The sequence below is a fragment of the Atta cephalotes genome, assembly GCF_000143395.1.
Source record: "Atta cephalotes unplaced genomic scaffold scaffold00053, whole genome shotgun sequence".
Lineage (NCBI taxonomy): Eukaryota > Metazoa > Arthropoda > Insecta > Hymenoptera > Formicidae > Atta > Atta cephalotes.
The window spans coordinates 1002966-1017178 of NW_012130117.1; the positions used below are offsets into that span (position 1 = coordinate 1002966).

At 34.9% G+C, this 14213-nt stretch overlaps 1 protein-coding gene across 1 annotated transcript in view; it reads left to right on the plus strand.

Moving 5' to 3' along the window:
* Nucleotides 1-14213, plus strand: part of LOC105623123 — a 242308-nt gene that overhangs the window by 110311 nt on the left and 117784 nt on the right. The window lies entirely within an intron of this gene.

Consider the following 14213-nt stretch of genomic DNA (forward strand, 5'->3'; position numbering starts at 1 on the left):
GAGAGAGAGAGAGAGAGAAAGTTCGCGAGTTCGCGGTATTATTTTAAAATGTCAGGTATGGAAATTAAACTAGAGGAGTAAAATTCCCGCCATGGTCATTTATCTTCTATTTGTGTGTATTGTATAATGAAGAATTTGCTATCGAGGATTTGACAATTTCGCAAAACAATGTTCCACAATGGAGCAACAATGCTGCATAGTCGCGTGTGGAAAAGTTGAAATAAATTAAGCGAGGACGTAATTACGGTGTGGTTATTATTGAATTTTGAATGATTCTTATTTCCATAGCGTAACAAATTTACACTACTAACTTGGCATATTACATTTTGAAAGCGCACGTTTGCATTCTTTCTGCATTCTTTCTCTAACTCTCTTTCTCTTGGAACTTTGACGAAAATTTATAATCGGCTTTACCGCCGCGAAAATGCTAAACTATAAAGCCGCGTCCTAGTTTACTTCGACTATTATTAAACCGAATAAACCGTTTTCGCTTTAGTCAAATTTTGGTTTATTATACAACTTCAACGATGTAGAAAAGCTTTTCATCGGAATTTAATGTATATCTCTCAATTATGTGTTGACAAGGACAGGCGATAACGACGCTATTATAATTAAAAGTGTTTGTGATTAATCTTTGCGATTTACATAGAAAGTTTAAGGCTCAGCGTTTGTGCAAGCATTCTGACAATCTGCATAATTAAATGTTTTGGCTGTTCTCCGCTTATGCCGAAGCACCAATCTTTTCTTTCACAGCTTTCAATTTACATGCAAATTAATTCACTTTTGATGGAGATGCCTTTACTCATGACGAAATTAGTTTATTGAATTAGTAGCTCTAATTTTTGCCATTATCCGTTTCAAGCTTGTCGCCGTTCGCGACATCATACAGTCACGCCAAAATGTATTTGATGTTCAATCACGTAACCGCAGGTTAATTTAGTTGGATGGCCATCAAGCGCTAAAGGACAGGCACTCTTTTTTGGGTTGACGGTGGCTTTTCCGATGGCTTAAGTCCTGCCATCCTAATTTTCGGTTCGTTTCACGCTGTCACGGCAGTCACCTCAAACTTTCGCGAAACTTAGCTGGTCACAATAAAATCGATATCGCGATAAAAGGAGACGACTTCTGACAACGGCATGCCTTATGCGATCCATTAGGCGAATGAAAAGACAGGAAAGGCTTTGCCATCCACCTTTTTTTTATTATCCGCCATTATTCGCCGATCTCTTTCGCTCTCTTTCTCTCTCTCTATATATATCTATAATATAAAGAGCGTCTTCGTAGAAAAATGTCCCTGAAGAAATGGAATTCGTGTGTTTATTTCAAAGTAGCTTCCTTGGTGTGCAGTTTCACGAAGGAGAACAATACGGGTCCTATCGAAATATCATTTTCGCGAAAAGAATAATATCCGATAGATTGGAGCTTTATCCGTCGGGAAAAGCGCTTTTCTTTTAGGTACCATCGACCGAATTGCTTTTAGTATACTACGAACGGAGCAGAAATGTCAGACGGCAAGAGATCTCCAATTTCTCTTAAATGGTAAATCACGATTATATGTCCCGTGAAAAATATATTCCTTTGTTTTCCGGAAATTGTTTCTGAAAATTTCATTATTGGAAAAATTGCTTCATTATATTATTAAATATTGAGTTCAATGCGGATAATATTAGGATTGTCTCATAATAGAGAGAAACGTTAGGCAAGAAGCTATGAATAGAAAACTCAGTAGAAACTTCATATACACATCAAAGTATTCATCGAAAAAAATACTGTCTACAAAAGTAAAGAGCTTTCTTATCTTTTTAAGAATAAATGAAATAGTCTGCGCTAAAAATCAACTATAGTTAAATTTGTTATTTAATTAAATTAACCTACATATACCAAATTTTGTATTAAAACTATTTGTTTGTAATTTTATTTTGCTGCTATTTTGTCGCGACAATAGAATGTCAAATTTATTTGCGTATATGCAAATCATTTATAAATAATTTTTATAGATATTTATTTTTATTTCTTTAATTTTATTATTGATTACAATTATATGTGAACTGAAAATAAATCAAGCTGAAGAATATCTTTTATTTCCCGATTTGCTCGATGATTATTATTTACAATAAATAAAATTGATTTAGTATTATTAATAGAAATTCAATACGTTACTAAATTAATAATAGAAATTAATAGAATCAAATTACTTTTTCTAAATATAATTACATAAGAGATGTTTAAATAATGTAGATGATTGTCACAAAAAATCACTTCACAGTCAATGCAAGAAATTGGACTAGCAACGAACTTCTCTGTCAGTTTAAAAAATGAAAGACAGATCGTGTATGGAAAGTAGAGAAAGCCTATCATGTCTTAGCTGCGGGTGAAACAAAAAAGATGGGAAGAAAAGGACATTCCATATCTGTCGAACTGTGCTTTCGATTTTGCGCGAAAGCTCACTCTTCCTCTTTATACCCTTGTCAGACTGCAACCTTGATTGAATGGATGCGGGTCCGTGCCACGTCTGCATCTCCGAATTGCTGAATCTGTCGCGAGGGAAGCTGAAACAATCCTATAGAATCTATTATAGATAATGGAAATAAAGAAAAAAAAGAGTTAGAGAGAGAAAAAGAGAGACAGAGAGAAAAAAAAAGTAATAAATTGTAACAATTTACGATATTACAGTTACCATAAAATCTGGCTTACTAAGCATAGGTCGCAATAGCTCCAATTTCATAGACGTATGATATTTTAATTTATGTGTCCACCTTGCTTTGCAATACTGTATTCAAGATATACGTTTCCATAAAAATAACATTCTCACAAGAGGCTATCATCCCCCATTGTTCAAGATACAAGATTCTATTTGCGACGAATGTGAGTTACCGCGCGAAGAATTGGACTGACGTAACTGATCCGGCTTAATCGCGAAGAAAAATTAGGTTCGTTATCCTTTCCCGGTGGATATCGATTAGCAGATTAGTTTTATCGAGTACCATGGGGTAGAGGTACTTCGTAGCATGTAGGAAGACGGAAAGAAAGAGCCTTGAATCTGATTCCGGCAATCTGTCTGCTTCGAAAGAGTCGGACTCGTCGCCCGTTTCTTTTCTTCGCGAGTCCGGGGATACATTTTTCGAGATAATTTCCCGTCAGAACTCCTCCGGGATAGCTGTACGCGCTCATCGACCCCAGTGGGATGGGGCCAAGATAAGCCCGCACAATATCGGATTCGAATTCTATGTACGAGGCGTAGGATGAGAGCACCCTGGGGTACTTTCTGGATAGTAGTCGAGTACAACGCGATGGTGCCATATTCCACGCGAGCCACACGTACGCGATTTATTCGCTGGTGCAAGATGAATATTTTATTAACCCATTAGGATAAGTCGACAATTTATGTCGAACGGATTTTGTGCGATAAAAAAGGACTTAAGGAGATGCACCAAGTCGTAGCCAAGCTCGCTAATATTTTAGGCATCATTGATAAAGTTCTTTGTCAGCAGAACTAACATAATATCTTGTTGTAATATCTCATCAGGTAAGCTTATAAGCTGCACTAAGAGAAAAGTTTTTTGCATGATAAAATAATTATGATTAGGAGTTGCATTTTTAATTAATTATAATTATTTATCTTGCAATCATATATCACAATTATATGTTACAATTATATCTCACAAAATACTAAAAACTTCTTTCAATTAACAAAAAATATTTGTAGTGTCTGTTATCTATAGCGTGCTTTATATTTATGTCATACAAGTGTTAGATATAAAAAGAAATTCTTTCTTTGAAAATTAAATTTTTATTTTAAATATTATAAATTTATTTACATACATAAACAATTTTTTTCAAATAAAAAAACATTCTTCTCTCATCTTAATAAGACGCATCACAACAACAAGGGATTAAATGCAAGACTTTGTTACGATGAAACGTCTACATTAGGCAAGTAGAGGTGTTAGTCAACACCTCATTATGAAAATTATTCGTGCTGTTCCGTAACAGACGTCGCATTTCCGATTTCAAGATAGAAGAACGGAAGGCGGAAGAGAATTGCGCGCACGCGGACGAGATGAGGTGAATGTGAAGTACGCAAATTACAGGACTATAGCGATTAATGTTAACGACACGCATTAGCAGTCTTGCTACGGATACTGGCAGCCCCAATGCACTGGCTTTTGCCGAGAACAATCTGCTGACCTTAATCGCGCGGAACTGTTAAGTGCCTTTATACATCAAACCTGTCGCGCGCAAAATATTCTCAATTTGTTGCGAACTAAAGTGTCAATTCAATTGAATAATTATTTCATGGAAAGAATGATGATCTTGCTGAAATATCTAAAAATGTAACGTAATAATGATATAAATCTGAAAATAATTGTACTATCAAAATAATTAAACTGGTTGCTAAAATGTCAAAACTTTTTGCAGCATCGCTTATCATGCTTAAGATTTTTACATAATTATTTTAATGGCTCATAAAAATTATTTTTAATTTTCTATTTAACTTTTGGATACTTTAGCAAAATTGTTTTTCCTGTGTTCTAAAAAGAATATCATGCTGTGCTTCAGAAATAGAAAAATTTCATCTCAATATTTTTGTTGTACGGATTCATTTTTATATCTACGTAATAAATACGATATTCAGCATTATAGGATTGTTATATAAATTGCAAATGATCTCCCGTTTTTATTTGTCTGCAATTCTTTTCGTTCTTCCTATCAATTTTATTTATAATTCATAATTGCGTAAGAAGATATCTTCCAGAGTTCTTTCGCTAAAAAGTAAACATCATTTCACAATTTTGGATAATTAAAAAGATAGTTATTAAGCATTATTTATTTCTGTAATAGAATTATATGAGACACATTAACATCGTTACAGAGTTTAATAATGATAATTGTATCGTTACGCGTACAATAAATTGTTTAATTGATTACTTGTGAAGAAGCATAACGACTAATACGATGGCGATGAATTATTTTCGTAAACGTTAAGCAAAGCGTCACTCATATTACTACCAATGACATGCCACTTCGCTTCGAAAGTGATTAATTGCGTCGCCACCATATTTCCGAAGGTACAGGACCGCCCTTTCGCGTGGATCGTTGCCCTCGGTATAACGCCGTACGTAATTGCGCATCATCGAATTAGCCGGTCCTGCCGTCGGTCGACCGTGCAGATAATTTCAGTAGATAAGAATCGAATTTCGTATACACGCCATTCTCAAATGGCCGGCCTGGTGCATCGATGCATCGATAAGAGTCAAATCCTGCGTGAACAAATCCCCGGCGTTGTGCCTCGCTTATCGATCATTACAGCTAAATGGCTAATTGTTTGTTAAACGAGACTTACTGTGGCTTAGGCGATATCTCATTCGCACGTGATTTGACTCGATATCGTGCCTCGTAGCCGTTCATGTTCAAAATGATTCTATCATATTATCGCGCTGCGATTTCATGAAAAGAATGATTTTTCAGAAGTATTTCAAAATCTAGATTTGAAAATAATTTTGTTATATTATCAAAATAATTATACAGGTAATTCAAGAACGATGAGTAATGCTGCAAAAAGTTTGGATATTCTAGCAATTCGTTTCAGCGTTTTACATACCTAATTATTTTAATGATTCATCAAAATTATTTTCAGATATGTAGCTAATACTTAAATTTTAAGCAGAATTATAAGGCTTGTAACACATTCTTGTAAGAATTTTTAAGTGCTTATACCTTTATGCAATATAAATATTTTTATAGTTTCTTACTAGCCATAAAATTTACATTAAATCGTAGATATTTACGAATAATCGTACATCTTACGATACATATGCATAAAATTAGAATATTAGTCATAAATTCTTATAAGTTTTACGAGAACACGTTATGAGTCTTACGATTCTGCTTAGAATGACTCATAAATTTTTTAATACTTCAACAAAATTATCTTTTCTGTAGTGCTTTCGATATTTATATGTTAACACACATGCGTTATTTATTTATCTGAGTTAATGTAAAGGTTAAAATAAAACGTCTGCTAGTATATAATTTAGTTATTAAAATAGTTTATTCGAAAATCAACTACTCGATAGCATTTATATCTATCGCTAAAACACCATTTAGATTGGGATCACGAACGAGAAGGGCTTTCCTTGTCGAAAACGAGATTTTTCGCGAGGAGGAACAATGGTCATTTATCACGCGTAATCTCCCACCTAGCGAATTAAAAGCGAATCAACCCCTGCCGGCCGCCTTTGTCACTCGCCAAATGCAAATCAGCCGAATTTTATCTAGAGGCAAGATAAACCCGGCGCAGTAACGATCGCAGTACAGAACACAGGACGACGAGTAGAAAAGGTATAAATTTGTAAAATGTTCGATCAGGAGACTTGTGTTCTGACGAAACTGGGCGAGTTTGCCTCGATAGCAATCGATAGCGGTAAAATGCAAGGCAGAAAATTGCATCGCGGTACGCGGGCCACGTCGTTCCCTCACTTCTCGCAGATACAACGGGAAAGTTGAAATTTCCGAAAGCGAATGTCAGTTAAACTAACGAACAAACCTGGGGCTAAAAACAGAGCGCGAAAAATAGTCACGAAAATGACATGCCACGCGCGCGGTGCGACGTTGTAATTTCAGCAAATATTAATCCGCAGACGTCACTTTTCGTGTTATAATTAACTTCGGTGAAATTGCCGTCAAACTACAAGTCATGTAAGTGTCCGCAGGGAATAATTTGTTATGTATTTATTGATGTAATTGTAGTTTTTGCATTTTCCGAAAATCTAATAATACTCGCACAAGTAAGTGTGATATTAACTTTGACAGCAACACGTTTGCCTCTTTTGATCCTCTTATCCGGAAACTAATTTTCTCTTTGACACGCGACGTTGCCTAAACACATTTCGCCTTTGACCTTTTGCCTTTCGGCCTCCCCTTTTCATGATGTTCCAGTTCTGTGTACACAAGACTGTGACGATTACTATTTTCAAACGTTTAGTCGCTTTTGCTCTCCTTCGTCCACCGACCCAATTTCACCCTGACGAGTTTCTTTACCTTTTCTTTTCCCCTTCCGTTTAATTAAGCTACGGGCATTAAGCAGTAGAAAGTTCCCATTTGTTATTCATTTTAACCGGAAACCTGCGCCTGTCTCGGTGTGGCTTTGCAAAAACTATCTGACAGTTGGGAGCTAACTCTGTTTTAGCTATTGCTGTAGTTTCACGCAATATAGAACAAATACCATATTGCTTTTAAAGAAATTAATTAAGATTTACATCTTAATAAAAACATTTAATTGAAATATGTATATACAACATGGCGTACAAAATGTTATATCATTTAATCCAATTTTCAAGCTTGTTAATCAATTCTATTGTATATATTGAAAAGAAAAAAACTTTTTAGCTATAACTTTAATAAATATTTCTTTTGAATAGTACACAATATTTACTAAATGTAAATATATATTTTTTTATACAAAAGTCATTAATTTGATTTAATTATTATTTTTTTATTTAGTAAATATTTATTAACCGTAAATAAATGTTAGTATTATTTATAAATATTTGTTGAATTTAATACATTTTTTCTCAGTGTACCAGTTCTGTAATTTTGTTAAAATATGTTATATTTAAAATGATATAACATGCGTCATTCTGTGTATTAATATTTTATTTAGATTATGTTGGGAATAAATACATTTACACATTCATTTCATAATTTTGTCGAGATGTTTGTCGAGAAACTTCGATAAATAATTACTGTTTATTATGTCAACGCTTGTAAAATTTACCAATCTCTTTACACGCACACACAGAAAAGGTCATTACATACATTATCGATATCAAAAATAAGAGGATTCAATTAATTGACTATATTTCAACTTTCAACGTGTATGCATATAATTTATTTCTGCAATACGCAATGTTACTTAAAAACATACTATGAATTATGTTAATTTTTTATACTTTCCAATTAGCAGTGTAACGTTAAATGAAGCAATAATAGACATGTAGCAAGTATATACGTATAAAATGCAAAAGAGTATTATTGTGAATCAGCAAAAGCTTTACGATTGTTAATCCTTTACAATCGGATGTCGTATCACAAATTATACGCACGTACTATATCCGGAATTAATCCTCTTTGTGCGTATGCAAGTGGTAGGCAGGGAACAGGGAATTGTTCGCGTCGTTAAAAACTTCGACAAATCTCCGGGATCGAAAACAGCGTAAAGGCAAAGCCCGTAATTAACGTGTTACAGTCACGCACTTTCGACATTAATCGCATGACCGAATTGGATTTACGAGTCGCAAGAGCGATTTTCGACATTCACCTGTCGACCATGTTTCAAGCTACATTCTCGTGTTCTCCAGCATCCGCACTTGACACATAATCATGTCTCGCACCGAGTTATCGGCGTTAACTACCCACAAGGCCCAGCCTAGCGTACTTGTTAATCGTGCGGCTTTCGAACGCCGATGTCGGGATTCGGATTAACGTGCCTCGCGGTAAACTTCATCAGTGTCACTCACGACGTCGAGTTCCGACCCGCACGTTTGCTCGGCAGATATTTGATCTCTCGCGCGGGATCGAGTCCGTTCATGCCGGCGGCAGTACGGACCACGATCCGCTTTCCTCGATACGCTGGATGCTGAACTAATAAACGTGACATCGATACCTGGGATGTGTGTACATACCTACATACCTGCGCATTGCCACGCACAAATGAGCGAACTCCCGAAACTTCCTGAAGCGATTTGGTTTTCACCGATAGCGTGTCACGACGACATTCATCCGCGAAACATATACATACTCATGCGTATATATCGATAGTATAATTACGTGTCTGAGTATGCATTGAAAATCGAAATGCTGAGACAAATTTTTAATGTTCGTGCTACAATCGCGACTGATGAAAGAGATTACGGAAGGCTATCAAGTGTAGAATTTGCAATTTTCTGTCTCTCTCGCTCAAGATCTTTCAAGTATTTTTGGGAACGGTATATTCGCTGACGAAGCCTCGAGGTATATTTGGTCACAGTATGAAACCAATATGTGTTCGCGCAGAGTCGAAAAACGAATACGATAAAAACGAATAGTCAGTAATTCCGTTGTGAATTCGGATAATATGCACCACCTGAACTTCTTGATTTTAAAATTCGTTTTTTTATTACATTTCTAAATATGTTCATTATTTTTTTATTTAAAAGATATATATATATATATATATGTGTGTGTGTGTGTGCATGTGTATGTGTATGTATAATAAGTTTCCTTTTGCTTTTTTAAAGTATCTCTTAAGTCTATTCTACAATATGCTTTTTATTTTCTGCTTTTTGCTATTTTTTACATCTTGTCTTTTTGCTTCTTTTCTGATTTTTTGTTTTATGTCGCCCGATATAAAAGTTAACGAACTTCGGAAGAAACAGAGAATATATAGCAAAAAATAATTGTTGATAAAATAGTTGCAAAAGGGGAAAAAAGCAAAAGGTAAAAAGCAAGAAACAGGAAACAAAGAGTACATTGTAGAATAAGCTTAACAATGTCTAAAGACAGTTTTGAAACTATGAGGTTTTTTTTTAAATATTTGTTCTGTACGATTACTTTTTGCAATGTATGTACCACTAGATCTCATAAAGTTGAAGTAATTCTCTAAAAATATAGGATAACTCCGGCAATACGCTGCGCTGGGATTTACGCCGCAGAAGTCAGAAAAAATAGAAGAAGTGGGGATAAATTTTCCTGCAACTAGTTTGTTACATGCCTTTATGTTATATTAGTATTGTGTTATGGTTTCAGCTTCTCTATTAATATTAATGAAATTATTGAGTTGAATCAATTTATCACTGTAATAAGTCGTGTCATCACAAATTATAATCTACATAAAATAATTATTATAAGGCGTAAAAGACTTGGTGGTTTCGTGATACATATGTAGAGGAATAGTAAAGCATGTCGCATAGCAAAATACACTTTGCTTTCGTATTTTTTGTTTAGTAGTTTTGTCTGTTATATATCTCATCTGTTTGGACATTATACGGCATTTTTAGCGGGCGAGATTTATGCCTAAAGCATACAAAGTGCGCAGATTGAATTCAGTACACTAAATGCAATAAACGCATTATATGAAATATGTACTTCATGTTATAACACTTGTAATATATGTAGAAAGATTGTAATTATTATTTATTACTTCATATTTACCATTCTTATTTCTTAATAAAACTTTATAAATACATTTTATAAGTTATTATTGTCATTATATGTCTTATTTATATACGCATTATTTGTAAATTTTTCGTGAGCCATATATACCTCCCCTCTCCTTTATGACTAGCCACTCTTATGGAATGTATGGCAAAAATGCAAGGGTTTAAAAAAGTTTTAATGTGAAAAATAAATATTTCAGATTTCTAATATTTTTTCCGTAGTAATAGACAGTACAAAGTTTTTACTGATATAGTTCGTTTACTATAAACATAATAAATAATACTTAATAAATTAAGTTTCTGATAGATGCGGCGTATACCGGAGTCACCCTACAAAAGATATGATATTTTATTACTTTTGGAACTATCAGAACGCAAACGAATACGAAAACGAATAGTCGATGATCTCATTGCGGATTTGGCAGATTTGGATGGATTTCAGAGTAAAGGATTGTGTATAATCAAAGGAATAGAGGACAGAAAATAACAGGAAATAACAGATTTCAACAGAAACCGCTTACACTGAAATATACGGCTTCTGATAGATTAAAGTCTATTATTCCATTTCTATTCCCTGTGCCTTTGATCGTGCGCAGCCTCTGATTTTTAAATTTGTTTCTTGATTTTTAGAGATATAAATGTAATGTTTCTTTTAATTAAAAAAAAATATACGCACGCAAGCATTCTTTGTCTTGTTTTTAAAATATCTCTAAAAATGTGCAGAAAAACATAAAACTTTTGAAATTATTAGAACGTAAATGAATTTAAATTTTAGTTTAGAACTGACGGATTTGCTGACGGAAGCTTCTACCTCACTCACCGCGCAGTAAACAGACATTAATTGGTATCATCGTCGCGTTGTCGTGTTAAGAAGCGAGCCGGATCTGCTCCTGGGTAACTTGGGCTTAAGGCGGTCCGAAACCGCCGGAAATCCGTTTTCAGTCTCAGAGCGAAACCGCACACTGTTCTCAAGACGCCACCACCGGGCGAGCCGGGATACGGTCTGGTGGATCACGACTTTACGCCAGTTCCTAGCACCCTGTAAACACTTAAGCTTCTCGCTACAGCCACCAGCCGCAAACTTGCATCTTGAATAAATATGACTGCGTCTTACATTTCCTATATAAGTGCAATTCCCCTTTAGGCGGAATAGCCTAAACTTGACCGCGTACTCGTTACTTTTTAGTGCGGCAACACACAATGGTAATGGCATAATTATTTTCAAGGCGCTCCATTGTGAGCAGGAAAAGCTTTCAGGATATGTTGTTACGACAATAAGAAAATAAATTTCTTTAAAATAGCAGTATTACGCATCGTGATAATTATTTTACAGCATAAAATAATTTTATTTTTAATTGAAACACAGCAGTAACGGAGAACGGGAAAATATACATCAATAAAATACAAATAGAAAAAGATAGTATTCGATAATTATGAATTTTACAAGATAATTGCGACAAACGATATTAAGCTCTGCATCAAAGAAGAGATAAAGGAAACACGCACTTGGAACAACGTACTGCGATTGCAGTTACGCGTAAAGAGTTTGCAATAATTGATGCAGACATTAATAGAACGGTTCCGCTTTGTTGATCATTGCTTGTTTCTATTTCTGATAATATAACGGCGTTTTCCTCGCTCGCTACTTGTAAGCTTTATCACTCGCGTTTTACTCACGCTTTATTATAGCGACTATCACGCGCGCAATCGTAACGTCCGAGCACCGATTCGCACTCAATGACGAGTGTATGCATAGATTCGTCGATTTGAAAGCAACCGATTTATTGTCCTCTGCACTGACCCATACATTAAAGCCAATTCCATTGGACGAATCGAGGCTTTTCGCACCCGTTCAGCGTCAAAGCCATTCCCAGCTCCGTTCAGCCGCATTGTTAACTAACGATGTGCGCTTTATGCGTACTGGAAACAATGTAAACACGTTATACTACTCGTTGGAGCGAACAAATGGAAGCGCCCCCTTTCAGTCCGGCGATCGGTACCATCGTCTAGTCACGTAAAACACGTTGTGTTAGATTTTAGTCGTGATTTTACGTTTCGTGTTCGCATGATTTAAGATCGATTCGTATTATATCTGATGCTGACAATTTATGTCCAGATCGACATATCTACCACAATATAATAAAAAAATACATATTTTATATTTTTAACTCTAGAACGCTATTGATACTTAAATTTTACGCAAAAATCATTGAGCGCTATAAATTAGTGATCACCTTTTAGTGTGAACTTTAGCTTTAGAGCTTTAATGATCGTTAGGAGATCCAATTTGCTATGCTAAAAGCTAGGACTAATGAAGACAAGCTTTTAAAAAATCCTGTCTATTGTTATATCAGTTTATTATAATATTACCTCCTAGTGATCAGTATTATAATAAAGAGTATGATGTGATGTTAAACAGTTTTGTGTTATGTATTTTATTTAAGTATTAATTGAGGAGACACACATACACAACTAGGGCAAAAGTATATAGATAGACAAAGTCAGTCGTCTGTTATGTCGTTAGAAAGTTTTGGCAATACATGTAATCTCGTACATGAGTACAACATAATTCTAATCGTTTCTATAAACGACGCAATAGTCGGCCGACATTTTGTCTATCATGCTGTCTTTATTTATCACCTTAAAATTGAATGTAATAATAGACTTGTTCTTTTTGAACTTTTGCACTAGTTCGTCTTTCTTCCTTTTCTTTTCAGGAGGAAAGAAGAGGAAGAAAGATGAACAAAAATTCAGCCAAAAAGAATAGATTTTTTTATTTTTAATCTCTATTGTTTTTAATCTCTCTTTCCTTTTAAATTAATAATTAAATTATCCGTGTGTATAAAAGCTTAGATTAGAAATATTTTGTTATTGTTAAAATGTGAAAGATATAAAAATTTAGTTGTATTAATTTATTAAGAACAGCCTATTTGCTTGAACGTAAAATTTACATATACAGTATATATACATTGAGAAAAAAATCGATTAAATTTTCAATATTTCTTTGAATAGTACCAATATTTATTAAACACATATTTATTTGATACAAGAAACATTAGTTTGATTTAATTATCATTTTTTATCTAAATATTTATTTACTATAAGTAAATATTCAGTTAATATTGTTCAGAAAAATATTTATTAAAATTTAGTAAACTTTTTTTCAGTACAACAATATTGTATCACTTAATATCAATATTATTCTAGGATAAAATAATGTGACTTTGTATATGCGAATTGCGATGACTTTAAAAAGGTAATTATCTTTTTCGTGATCTTATCGTCATCCAACAAATATCAAGGAACAGATCAAGTTATTACGATAATTTCAAATCAGAATGGGCATATATATTGGCCTTATCGGAGAGGAATAATTTCACCGAGAGAATTGTCACCCTCAATATCCTCTCTGTCTGCGAGGTTTCCGTCAAGATTCGAGCTTATCAGCCCCTTCGTCGCAGACGTTGATAGACGTTGGGCGGAGTACGCCGTTATCGTTATCGCGACAAATCACTAGTCGTCCGATCACTCTGTCGCTACGTATCCCACATCGGCACCGCATAATGCCAACATTTTTCTCAGTGCGGTAGCGGATATTTTCCTTCATTTTTTCGCGAATAGGCGACCGGCGTCATCGTTTGCAGTAAGGGATGGTTGACGTTGCTTGGAGGAGCAACTTTAGTCCTGACTTGAAAGTGAAGACTTGAGAGCTAAGAGAAAGAAAGAGAAAGAGAGAGAGAGAAAGAGAGAGGGAGGGGAGGGAGAAACCGTGCGTTCTTCGCAAAAGCACTAGACGCATGTACACTTTTCTCTCTACGTATCCTCCCTTATCTTACTTCGCTTGAGCGAAGCAAAACACGAAGAAGAGAATATGCCTTCGGTACATACAAGCACCTATGGGTTGCTCCAATGTACCAAAGATGGAGAGAGAAAGAGAGAGAGAGAGAGAGAGAGAGAGAGAGAGAGAGAGAAAGAAGGAGGGGGGAGGAGGAGTAGGAAGGAGGAAGAGAGAGAGGA